This window comes from Ochotona princeps, chromosome 30 (genome assembly GCF_030435755.1).
Source record: "Ochotona princeps isolate mOchPri1 chromosome 30, mOchPri1.hap1, whole genome shotgun sequence".
Lineage (NCBI taxonomy): Eukaryota > Metazoa > Chordata > Mammalia > Lagomorpha > Ochotonidae > Ochotona > Ochotona princeps.
In genome coordinates this window covers 3,681,249-3,694,177 of record NC_080861.1, presented here as the reverse complement: position 1 = coordinate 3,694,177, position 12,929 = coordinate 3,681,249, and the positions used below count along the sequence as shown (strand labels likewise).

The window sequence follows — 12,929 nt, the reverse complement described above, 5'->3', positions numbered from 1 at the left end:
CTCTGGGGCCCAGATAGTCAAGACTGGATGCTAGTACATCAGCTACATCCACTCTCCCAGTGCTGTGTAGGAAAGGGTGAGCTTTCTGGAAGGGGTGATGGAGGGGATATCCCTCTCACTCTCCTGTGACATAGTCATAGAGAAGAGCAAGCACCACTGGCCCTCCCTACAGAGTGCATTAGGGAATCTGCATTTGCTCTGCTAAGACCTGAAGCCTGGAAGAGGACTGGTCTCTCTTTTTCAATATTCCCATTGCATTTGGAGGTCACTGATCCAGGTGAGGCTTCTTCTGTGCTAGATGTTGCTGCATGAGTCCTTGAGAGTAGTGGTATCCCCTCACCCCTCCTAGGACCAGATCTCCAGCAGCGCCCCCAGGAGAGAAGGGTGCATAGGCTGTTTCATATTTCCTTGCAGCCTGACAGACAGCATGATGAGCCTTTGAGTGAAGGAAGTTCTTAACTCTGGTCCTGTAGTGTGGATGTGTAACCTTTGCTGGGTGCAGGGGGCAAATGAAAGTGTCTTTAAGATCATAGTCCTGGACTTGATCAATGCTTGTGGATTTGAACAGAAGAAAAGCTCATTCTCTTATAAACTAATTTTCCCCAGACCTCCTTCTCTGATGGGTTGTGGACAGGAAGAATTTCATTCTTGCCACCACAGTCCTTGCTTTTCAATGTGGTGTTTCCCTGACTTACTTCTGAGGTTCTCTGGGGATATTTGATGATCCTGAAACGTGTTGCCTAGTTTACTTCTTTAGAAGCACTTGAAAGTGATGTTTCACTGCTTTCTGAATGTCCAGCCGGAGGCCCCATTTCTGTGGTGGCCAAAGCATGTGACCAGGCCTGCACAAATGGTGCCTCCGAATCAGACCAGAAGTCACCACATCAGAGCCACTCCTGGCTGCTGTGGTCAGACATTGTCCAGGTCTCTGCCTTGCTCTGCAGGACCAGGTACCAAGTAAAGTGACTCGGGGGCAGTCTGGGGTGCCACACAATGCTAGGCAAAACAAGTGTAAATAAGGCTATTATTTTATTGAGCCTCATTATATATTTGATTTATTGTGTGCCAGGAAAGTACTGTATGAAAAAGTCAATTTGTTGGCTTTTATAATCTCATTAGGGTTTCCTTTTAAAGCATTCTAATTGGAGGTGCCATCTGTTCTTTTAAAAAGGCATCACACATCACCACAGTAAATAATTTTCCAGATACAAGAAGCATATCTGGAGTTGCTTGTAAGGCAGCAGCCTGCAGTGTGGCCTGGGGGCTCCGGCTGGCTGAGCAGGTGGAGCAGAGCAAGTGTGCTAGCCCCACTCAGGCTTGGAGAGGAGGCCTGGGATAGGGAGGATGTGAGCGCCGTTTTATCCATTCATCCATGCATGAAATAGTTACTGCCTGGCTGGTTTGGGCGTACTCAGGACACTGGCTGTTTTTAGTCTGTGGCTTAAGAAACTGGAAGAGAAATGAATGCCCAAAGAGGCCAAAATCTGAGAGGGCCTCAGATTTAGCATGTGGACATTGTCTTTAGCTAATCATACAGCAGTAGTCACACTCATTTACTCTCAATATTGAGCATTTTATGAAGGATCTTAGGGCTATGAAACCTATAGTGCACTCAGAATTGAAATTTAATAGCTCTTGTTAGGCTCTTGGAATCAGTACATATGCATTCACGTATTATTTACTTATGCTCCCCTGAAAGGCAGAGAAACAGCCACAGAGAGAGACAGAAAGAGATCTTCTATCTGCTGTTTTAGTCAACAGATTTCCAGCAAGGGCTGGCCCTGGTCTAAGATCCAAGAATTCGGTCCAATCCTCCCATGTGGGTGGCAGGGATCCAACTACGTGAGCCGTTGCTTGCTGCCTCCCTGGATGAGCATCAGTGCAAGGCTAGAATTAGCAGCAGTAGGAACTGGACCCCAGATATTATGAAATAGGATGTTGACCTTCCCAGTGGCATGCCAAATGCCTACCCCATTTCTATTTCTTTACTGCACCTAAGCATTTAGAATGCTTGACAACTTTGGTGGTGTCATTCAGTCCTTTCTTCATTGGCTTTTTATCCATTGGGAGAGCTGGAAGCCCTTGACCTCCTTCTGAAAGGTCCTGGCAGCCTTGTGCGTCCAGCCTTGCTCGTGAGTCTGGCCAGTGGGCTCCACAGGGGTGCAGATGCTGTCAGGAATAGTGTCGAAGCAGCTGGTATTGGCTCTAGGGAAGTTGGAGGGTGGTGCTACTGTGAGACCCATGCTGGGAGTTTATGGTCACATGACTACTGCTTGTCTGCAGGTACCCTCTTCCTTCTTTTCCCTCTTTCCTACATTCATACCCCAGACTGCAGATAGAAATCCACTACATGAGTGCTTGGCTAACCACTCCACAACTGTGCATGGCTCAAGACTGGCTCATACACAAGATTTAAGCCATTTGGGGATGGAGTGCTATCTGGAGACCAGTTAGAAGCAGGTCACAGGAAATCCTTTACTCTCTGCCCCCACTGCATTTTCTCTTATTGATACCAGGTGACCTGGTCAAGGAGGATCATTCTTAGGAAGAGATTACCAGAGGGCCTGGACAGCAGCTGTTGGGGGAAAGGAGGCAGAAGGGGAAGTCAAAGGGATAAGGCAGAGGAAGGTGCAGAATGCACCCCTACAACCCAGCAGGGATGGGCTGGGATAGCCTTGAACTGAGCAGGTGTCTCTGAGCCTGGGGACTTGCTGTACTTTGGCTGGAGAAATCACTGCCTTGTTCCTCTGACTGCTTTCCTGGGCACTGTCCAGAGGCCCTGAGCATTCTATGGAGTTATGGCATTCCCACACATTCCCTGTCTCAAAGGTTATAGACTCATCAGTGGTATGCAGATTGACAGATGGGCTTGACCCTTCAAATAAACACATTTGAATCGTCCTTTCCTTCTTTGTAACCTTGATCTAACTTCTTAACTTTCTCACTTTCTGCTGTTTCATTCTCAGAACCTTGTCATAATGCAAGCTTTTCTGAGCTGTTACGAGGATTAAGGAAAATCATGTTATAGAGTCTTTGGCACAGTGCCTGCTTCATAGTAAACTCTACTGATGTTCAGGCTTTCTCTGGGTGCATCCTTAGAAAGCGTGAAGCTTGCAGCACACCAAGGCTCCTGGCAAGGGAGGGTGTCGGAAATGTGACAATGTTATTGGGGCAACCTGGGTTTGACGCCACTCTCCAAGTGTCACAGTGAAATCTGTGCCATGACCTCACAACATGTGATCACTTGCACCTGAAGATCCTGGTGTAAACGGTGAGGAAGTGACTGCCAGGGCTCTCAGGCATGCTGTGTAGGAAGGGCCAAGGCAGGGACCAAGCAACCAGGCACCTGCTGATCCCCCTCACCTGGACCAGGGAGGTGGAGTAGCTCAGCAGGAGTGTGACCCACAAGACTGACCTCCAGTTCCCAGAGGCAGAGGCCTGTGGAGCCCTCAGATATGTGGGAAAGACACATTTCCTTCTGCAGGTGGATCCCATGGCCCAGCGAACAGGATGGGGCCAGCCAAACACGGGGACCCCCCAGGAGTACAGGAGAAAGCAGGCAGCACTTTGAAACGGAACACCGTGATGATGGCTTCAGTTTTAAATAATTTCTAGTTTACTGGGGGACGAAATGGAAAGGAGGAATTTATGAAGCAGGTGAAAATAGATAATTATGCCTTATAAAATTGCTGTCTGTGAAAAACTATGTGGAAGGACTGGTGTGAAAATAATTACCTTTTTACATTTCTGACCACAAAACCCTTCTCCCGTCACCCACATGGGAGACATTTTGATGGATCACAGAGGCAAGATCCTGCTTGTCTTGTTTCTTTGATTTCTTCTTCAAATGCAATGGGTTGTCCTCTGCAGAAGGAGCTCTAGCGGTCACCTTGTCCCCTCTAATGGGGTGAGCACAGTGCCAGCTGGTCTTGGGGGCTCAACAGGGTCTTCTTTGGCACCCTCCCAACTCACAGCAAGGCACAGAAGCCTCTGGCAAGAGCAGGGGCTTTGAGTTTGGGACTTGATGGGCTCCCTTACCACCTAGTGCCATCCTCAGCCTTTCTGAATCTGAGCTTCCTCACTGGCGATATTAGGTGCAGTGGCAGCGATATGAGGAAGTTTGAGAACTAAGTGGTTGGAGGTCAGTGAGGCCTGCAGAGAACTCGTGTCTGTCCCACATCAGGACTTTGGTGCCAGCCAGAATTCGAGAGCTTGCTAGCACGATGCTGGCGGAAGGTGACTGTGATGATTCAGCCTTTTCTTCCCACTCTTGAATCTGCCTCCTGCCGGGAAGAATGAATTTACCTTTCACTCTTCCATCTCTACACTCTCTGGTGGTTCTGTTTGGCTTAGGGTCATTGCACTTTCATGCACAGATCCTTTTGAATACTGTTCCTATTTTCTTTCAAATGAGAAGTGTTAGTGTCATTGTTAAGACTCTAGAGCCCATGATCAGATTCAAGCCCTGCTGTGCCGTCAGTCAGCTGTGTAAAGGAAGGGGCGAAGCATCTCTGTGTCTCCGTTTCATCACGCGTAACGTGGCAATGGTATTGGTGTCTGTCTTGTTGTACTGATTTGGGAATGAGGCTTAATATTAGTTCTTAGAACAATTCTTGGAATACAGCAAGTGTTGAATAGATGTAAGCTCCTTTGTGACCACTTTGGAGGTTGCTCACTTCTCTTTCATGTTACTTTCAAAGCAGTTAAAAACCAAGCCCTTGGGGCAGGCATTTAGCCTCACTGTCAGGATACCAGTGTCCCACATGGGAATACCTGAGTTCAATATCCAGCTTCAACTCTTGACCCCAGATTCCTCCTAGTGCAGATCCTGGTGAGGCAGCCATGGTGCCCCAAGCCATGGGTGACCTGCCACCAACCGAGTGGAAGGTCTAGATGGAGCTCCCAGCTTCCACCTTCAGCTCAGCCCAGTCACTGGTTCTTGGAAGCATCAGCAGAAGGGAGTTCCCTCTCTGTCTCGCCAAAACAAATTAAATTGTAAAACTTTAAAGCCCAAGCATGGGTATTATCAGTTAGCATTTCTTTCCCTTAGCTTTCTCTCAGTTACCCTTGTCGAAATCTAAGTATATGCTCTATGCTCTTTTTCTCTGCAGGCTAATGAACTTTCCAAACAGCAGAACAAAACAAAGTCTGCTGGCCTGACTTGCACTCAGAGAACACATGCTGGTTCTTTTTGCTCTTTCTCTGGCTCACAGAGCACTGATTTAATTGTGAATCTGCACAGGTAGGAGGGAGCTGAGATAAAAATGCATTCATTTAATCTCTCTTCCCCCTTTTAAACATTACAACAAAGCTGCCCACCCCTTAGCTTTAGGATTCTATTTGGTCATGCTTGCTCCTTTGTAGTCTGATGTCAGATTTGTAGGTTCTGATCCCAGACACTGCTGCATAATGGGGACTCTCCAGCTTGGGATTCTCAAATCTTCCCTGTTCCAATTCTCTGCCTCAACGGAGAAGACAGTTGGGAAGGAAGAGGCGTAGTTTGTGCAGTCTGAATATCCTGGGCTGCTCAGAGCTGTTCAGGCAGAAGGCTGTCCCCTGTCCACAGGGTTGGAGCTCTTGGATGAACTGATCTGACGTTTTGTGTGTAAGCTGTGCCCAATACAGACAGGTGGTTAGAACACTGCTAGGGGCATGGGGCGGATCAGGCTTGACTTCAACCCCACTCCACCCTTGTAGTGTGGCCATGGGCAGTTTCCCAGTGGATTCCAAATACACAACTAGTGTTTATTTTTGTGCCCATTGCCAAATGCATACAAAATATATATGTCTGATTCAGTGCCTGATATGTGCTAAGTGCTCCATAGATCATTGCTTTCATTGTTGTTATGAAAGATGTTTCAGAGTAGTTACTTATTTCTCTAAATTGTGCAACCATAAATAAGAAAGCACTAAAAGTATGAGAGGGAACTGACTTTTTAGATCAAGTAACCCTGAACAGCCAAAGCTAGGTAGGCTTAATGCTGGTATCACCTTTCCCCTGTGTACAACCTGTGTGTTTCATCTTGGTCCTGTCTTCTCACAAGTAGTATCCAGGAGACCTCCCAGTTCTCCTAATCTCCCTTTTCTCATCCATAGTAACTCGGTACCAGAGTCTGCTGTAACTCAACCTGAGGCCAAGTCCAGATTTGATAATGGACTCTGGGATACAGTCCAGTCCTAGACTACTGGCCAGTATCCTTTTGGCATTAACTCACTTTCATGGCTTAATTGCCAGTCAGATGTGGAATTCATGGTGGCCCTTGATGACCCCTCTGGCTGACCATGGACCCTTGTCCAGGAGCCAAGTTCAGAGTCTAGCCTCAATTCCATTGCTGAATTGCCTACCTTCCATCAGTGTTCTTCTCAAAGTCTTCTGCACTCAAAGTCTGAACTGCAGTGTTGTGCCATCTGCAAGAACCAGCATGCTTCCCGCCTTTCTCTAGGGGGCATCACATGCTCTTGCATTCCCTGAAACTCCAGCTGCCAGCTGGTAACCTAGTATCTGGCAGTCCTTCCTCTATCCATCACAGTGACCTAGACTCCTTAATTTGTTCACATGTGTGGGTGCTGCAAGAAAGCTAAAGCCAGAGACTAATAAACATCACTGGATGTCTCCTTTTAAGTGCGACCAAGAACAGGAACCCTGGTGTCTTGGACTGTCCTCAGAGATTCCGAGGAATGTCACCTTCAACTTGGTATAAGGGTAGGTTCCAGAGTCTGCCCAAGTGATCAATGAATTTCCATAACTGCAAGTGTTCAAGTGGGCACTGATGACATATGCCAAGCAAGTGGGAGGCTGGGCTCAGTGAACAGAAATGGGTCTCACAGTCAGTTTGGGCATGTCAAGGCTTTTGGCGTTATGTATGGCATAGGGTCAGGAAGCCAGCATTTGGTGGTGATTCATTTTGAAATTGTACACTGGTCTTCCGAGAAGCTTTCTACGCAATTGTCTGGGAAGTGCCAAGTTGGAGCCAGACATCTGAGAACCATCATGAGAGGGGGGGTTGGCCATGGGCTTGCCAGCTGAACTTCCAAAGGTATAAATGATTATTGGTGACTTCACAGGAAGAAAGCAGGCTGCAAGCTGAATTCTGCCTGTAGAAGGTCCAGGGTTTCATCCAGGCTGTGCCAGAGATCATGGAGTTGGAAGCCAGATGGGTAGCTCATCTCCCGGGGGCCCAACGGGGAGAAGCAGAGGCCAGCAAAGCAAGAATCCCTCCATGTCCCCCCCCCCACCTTATCTGCTGCGGCAGTGGTGGCCATGGTGCACCAGCGCCTCTGTGGCTGGGGTTTTAGATGCACAAGAGATGCCCTGAGTACCTTTAGAGCAGTTCTTTGGGGCCATTCCTGAGATTTACTGTCCTTGGAAATGACAATGGAGGATGCTCAGAGGTAGCTGTGTATAGCATGAAGCTTCATGTAGGCTGTGGCCACTGGGCCAGGCTTGCACCACAGGTGGGTAACTGTGGGAGTTCTCTGTCATCATCTAGCCCTGCCAGCATTCAACAGGCAGTGGTGGAAAATTACTTCGGCCTTGCAGGCAGGATGTTATCTGTTGGGAAGCCAAGGAGAATAAAGCACAGATGAGAATCTTCTGTCCCTGTGAATGAAGAGCAGGCTCCACATCCAGATCCAGGGACACGGCTGAAATGCAACTCTGATTTTCTGTGCTCCTGTCTGCATCTCCTCTGCACAGGACAGACTGAGAAGCAGCAAGGTTTCAGGGGCAGAGGCCCCTTTTGGAGCCATCATCACTTTGCCATATACCCCACAACTCACCAGCGTCCAGTTGGATCAGGAACATAGGTGCATGTCCAATACAATAGAAGATGGCCTGTACTAAGATGCTGCTGTGTTTTATCATTGTATTAAACCCCTTTCATGTATTTTTCTGTTCACCTCTGGAAAGGGAGATAGGTACTATGGTTAATTCTGATTTACAGATGAGAGAAATGAAGCCCAGGAGGCCTCAGTGACTTGTCCAAGCCCTCATTGTAGTGAATTACAGAGCTGTGGTTTCTGCCAACGCCTGACTGGATTTGGGGCCCTGGATTTTTTCCTCACAGACAGGAGGACCACAGCCTATGGGGGACCTGACACCAGATAAATGACACCCCAGTGAGATCTCATTTCATTAGAGTTTGTCACATCCTCTCTGTGCAAGGTGCCAGGTGTCTTCCCTGAGACTGGGCTGGGTGCACTGAACACAGGAGACAGCAGTGGTTTGTGTCAAGGTATGTAGTCCCCCATGGAGGAACCTTCGGGCTGATTCCATTGTTAAATTACTATAGCTGGTAACACAAGCCCTGAAGATGCTCACACACCTGGGATGCATATATTTTTATTTGTGGAGGAAACTCATCTAGAAGTAGAATTACTGGGCTGGGAGTGCATACACTCAGAAAACCAATCAATATTGCAAGACTGATTTGCCCCTCGACAAGCGAGCTACATCTTCCTTCTCCAAAGCCCAGCTGTTTAGACTTCTAATTGTTGTCAGTTTGGCTGATCTTCTTATCATCTCAAATCATGTCTCCCGTATTATAAGGATGTACATATTTTGCACATGTATATCGACCAATTTATCTTGCCTTCTTGGGATTTTCTGTTTATAACCCTTGCTCTATTTCCTAATTTTTAAAATTGACTTGTGGATGTTTTATTAATTATGACTTCCTACCCTCTAATCCTCCATTATTTTTAACTCTGCATGTAAATATCTTTTTTTGGAAGTCAAACTGAGATTTTTCATTTTTGAACTAAAATCTGACTACCTGTTTCTGGGTTTTCAAGGTTTGTGTGTTGTCTTTTTGCCTGGACTTCATGCATATCCTTCCTACTCTAAGTTATAAAAATACTCTCGTTTTTGTTTGTTTTAGCTCTCACAGTGCTTAACTCCTTCCTTTACTTGGGATGCCTTTTACTTATGATATTTCTATGTATCTTACTGCATATGCCATCCCGTCAGCTCCACGTCTTAGTGAAAAGCATCATGTGACAGGCTAGCCTGTGTCTTCCTCCCTACCATTGGTCTGTTTCAAACAAGGAAGCCGTGTGGCACGTCCCTATGACTGGTACACCAAGTCTCTGTGTATTTACAGCTTGCTCTCTAAAATGCTTCACCCATGCTTTAAAAGCTATTAGGTAAGGCTTCAGCACATCCCATTCAGCCATCCTGTTTAATCGGAATTGAGAACTCTTTGGAGGACATCGTCATCTTTCTGCCACGGGGCATGCAATGTCAATCCTTTCTGATGGACTTCAGGAATGTTGGAGAACTCTTTGTACGGGTGTTGCCTGGGCTTGTGAGACTGAATCCCAGGCATCTGATGGGCTTTGCAGATTTTATGAATAGATGTTTTTATTTTTTAATATTTTCAAGCAGGTTACACTTATGGATGAATTTCACTGTGGGGTCAGTGAGCTGGAGTAGCTGGCAATGAACTCACCTCATGTTTCTCTGCATACCAAGAACGAGTGTGTCCGTGAAGTGTCGGAAGCAGGACTTGGTCTCAGGAATCCTGTGATGCTCTGAAAAAAAACCTTGTAGTTTCTCTTTTGGTTCACTTGACCTTGAATTGTTGCTTTGGGGTCCTGAACACATTCCGGAGAGAACGTGTCTTTGACAACTGAATGAGACAGTACCTGCAATTTTTTTTTATATTCCCAAGCAAAATAGAATGAACAACCTACAAATAATTAACCCACAGCCTCCTCCCCTTGCTGTCGTAATTCCGTTCTGATCCATGTACTCTGAAACACACAATGGAAAATTATGATAGTTCTGGGAGTGAGCTATTGGTCATCACTGATGATAGAGACCTGGGGACACCTTGAGGGGGCAACCCTTCCCAGAGGATGTCGGGAGACACAGGTCTCTGGGTTATACAGCTGCCCTGAGCTGCGTCTATGACTCCACTCCATGCACACAGCAGGAACTTGCCCAGACTGGTATGGAGGGTTACCTTCTTTGAAAGGATGTCTTGGATGGTCAATAAACTTCCCTCACTGCCATGTAGTGTCAGAGCTCCATGAGTTGTGTGCTGGGGAGGACCAGCAGATTCTATTCACCTGATACTGGCTCATAGGGTTGCTGAGACGCATCTCCTGAAAGGCTTTCATTGCTTGGATGATTATCACCCCTGAAAATATGGGTCCGGTGTCTCTCTCCTTGCTCTAAGTTCCTGAGTAGACCTTGGTCTTCATGCCTACATGTGCATGGAAGCAGTTCCTGGGTTCTAGGGCTGCATCAAGGTATTCCAAAACAGACAGGTGACTTTGACATCTGAGCATATCAGTTAGAAGTAATGCAGCAGAGCCAAGAGTTCTGCGAGGCTTCTGTCCAAGCAAGGTCTGTCCTGTTGGACCAAAGCTGGAAGTGTGTCCCTAAATTCCCTGATTTTACAAAGACTCTTACTGGCTTGGACTCTTGCCTGGTGTGACAGCAAACTCCTTGGAGCCTGCTTGGCAGGGCATGGCCCTGTATACTGATCTTTCAGCAAGATCCTGTCTTGGAACTATCTGGGTGGAGATGCCATGAGCGGGATCTGAGCTATCCTATAGGTAAGGTTTTACCTATAGGTAAGAGTTAGGGTTAGGGGTAGGGGTAGGTTAGGTCTTCATGGAAGCTGAGGAGACGTTGGTAGAAAGGTGTTCTTCATGCTTTGCAAGCCCTTCTGGTCACATGCTCTGTAAAGCACCATTTGTTCATCACATGGGTGTGCATCTAGCCCCTGCTTCCCTTCTGTGAGGTGAGTGAATGGACAGGGATTCCTGAGTTGCTAGAGTATACGGATACTTGCTGAATGTTGCTGTACCTGTTCAGCATTTGATTCCTCTGAAGAGTGTGAAGAACACAGTGTCTCCGCCAGGTCCCAGAGCACAGTTTCTGGTCCAATCAGTAGTTTGTATGGCTATTGGCAGGTGACAGTCTCCCCTGCAGACTTTGAACTCCCTGTGAAGGTTTTCAGTGAAATGTTCAGAACCACACACACAGAGCACAGCGCACAAGAGGCTTACCTACACTGTGAATAGATGGGTGAGTCCAGAGCAGTGGATGGAGCTGCTGTGGTGGCGCAGTGGTGTAAGCCACAACATACAATGGCAATATCCCATATGGGTGCCAGTTTGAGTGCCAGCTACTCTAAGGCTGATCTTGCTCCTGGCTGTATGTGCCTAGGAAGTCAGATGACCCTGTCTACGGGCATACCACCCTGAACGCGCCCGATCTCGTCTGATCTCGGAAGGAAGTCAGATGACCCTGAGTGCCTGAGCTCTGGCCACCATGTGAGAGGCCCAGATGAAACTCCAGGGTCCTGCCCTCAGCCTGGTCCAATTCTGGCTGTTGCTACCATCTGGGGAGTGAACCAGTGGATGGTAGATCTTTATCTTTCTCTCCTTTTTTGACTCTGCCTTTCAAATACATGAATAAATCTAAAAAAAATTTTAAAAATCAGTGAATGTCTAGGTTCATAGAGTGCAAGTGGGCTGTGTAAAATCACACTGGGGTGGAAGGGGGTGTAGTTCTGGTTTTGTCTTTATGAGTCTGCAGAGCCTTCTGAAACCTCCTCAAGGTCTAGGAAGCATGTCGAAGGGCATGTCTTTAAGATGATGTGATCTATAGCTGTCCTTGACACGTGATGCCCCTAGAGGTCACCCTGAGAGTAGGGTGACCACTATCAAAGCTTCCCACGCTTTGTGTGGGTCAAGGTGAGACCTTCCTATTCCTCTCCCACCCAGGAAAGGACACAACAGTGGCCATAGCACATTCCTATGGAGACACACCACCTCCCTGGGCTAGAGGGGCCCCAGCCATCCTCCAGGGACTTCTGCAGTACCCAGAATGCTAGACTTTTAAGCATTAGCTCAGGCCAGATGGAGGGGATGTCCCTTTCCCCACAAGGTGGAACCCACCCCTTTTCTCCCAGATAATTAGCTCTGCTGAAGTCAGAAAAACAAGAAGCATTTTCTACAAACATGGGTGTTTGGTGAAACGTGTGGTACCAGGCTCCTCCGTGCTCTGCAGTCGCTCTCAGCAGGGTCCCTCCTTGTTTTGATTAATCACTTCTCCTTATTGCCAACTGTTATGATTAGGACAATTGCCTGAGCGCAGGCCCAATGTTTCCAGGACTTTAATGAGCAGCACGTGCACTTTGCTCAGCAAAGCCCTGGAGCCAAGGAGTGTTGGGTTCCACAGGAAGGGAGCTCTCTGTTCATACAACAGCCATTATGTCACACTGATGCCTTACACCCCCTAAGTCCTTCCAGCCTGGCTAGGAGCAGTAATATATGTGAGGGTGGCAATCAGTCAGGCCTGCACTCAGATCTTGTTTCCAACACTCATGAGCCATGGGACTTGAATGAATGAGTTCTGTTTTCTACCTGGAGTGTCAAGATAGGCATTCATTAAGCAGAGTTCCAGTGTGATTAAGAGTACGTTGTGGGTCAGGTTTAATATTAAGGGAACATCCAACCTTCCATATAGAACTCTTTTGAAAAAACAAAAAAGAAACTAAAAACAACTTTCTGCTGTTTTGGATGTCTGTTGTAGAAATCTACCTTAAAGAAAGAATCACCTGGTATTAGTTATCCATGTAGTGCCATAAATGACTTTCATCCAAACAGAGCCACGTCTGAAGGAAGCTCCAGGGCCAGGGAGTTCTGGTCCCCAGTAGGCCTCTGCCAACCAGGAGGCATGGGAGGTGATGCTGGGAGTACAGTCTTTGGTTGCAGATCACCTCAGCTAATGAAGGTGTGACCTCAAAGCCCTCTTGCCTCTCCAGTCTTCAGTTTTCTCAGTATTAAAACTTTCCCATCCATTGTGGGAAAATGATTGACAAGATGCGGAGAAATGGTTGTTCTGCTCAGAGATGCTAAAGATAATAACCAGCACCCACCCCTCCTCATCCCTTCTGCTGCCGCCGGCCCAG

The 12,929-nt window shown here is 47.3% G+C and overlaps 1 protein-coding gene across 2 annotated transcripts in view; it reads left to right on the top strand.

Annotated features, from left to right (window-relative positions):
- Positions 1-12,929, top strand: part of EPHB1 (EPH receptor B1) — a 357,658-nt gene that overhangs the window by 239,995 nt on the left and 104,734 nt on the right. The gene's annotated exons all lie outside the window — the stretch shown is intronic.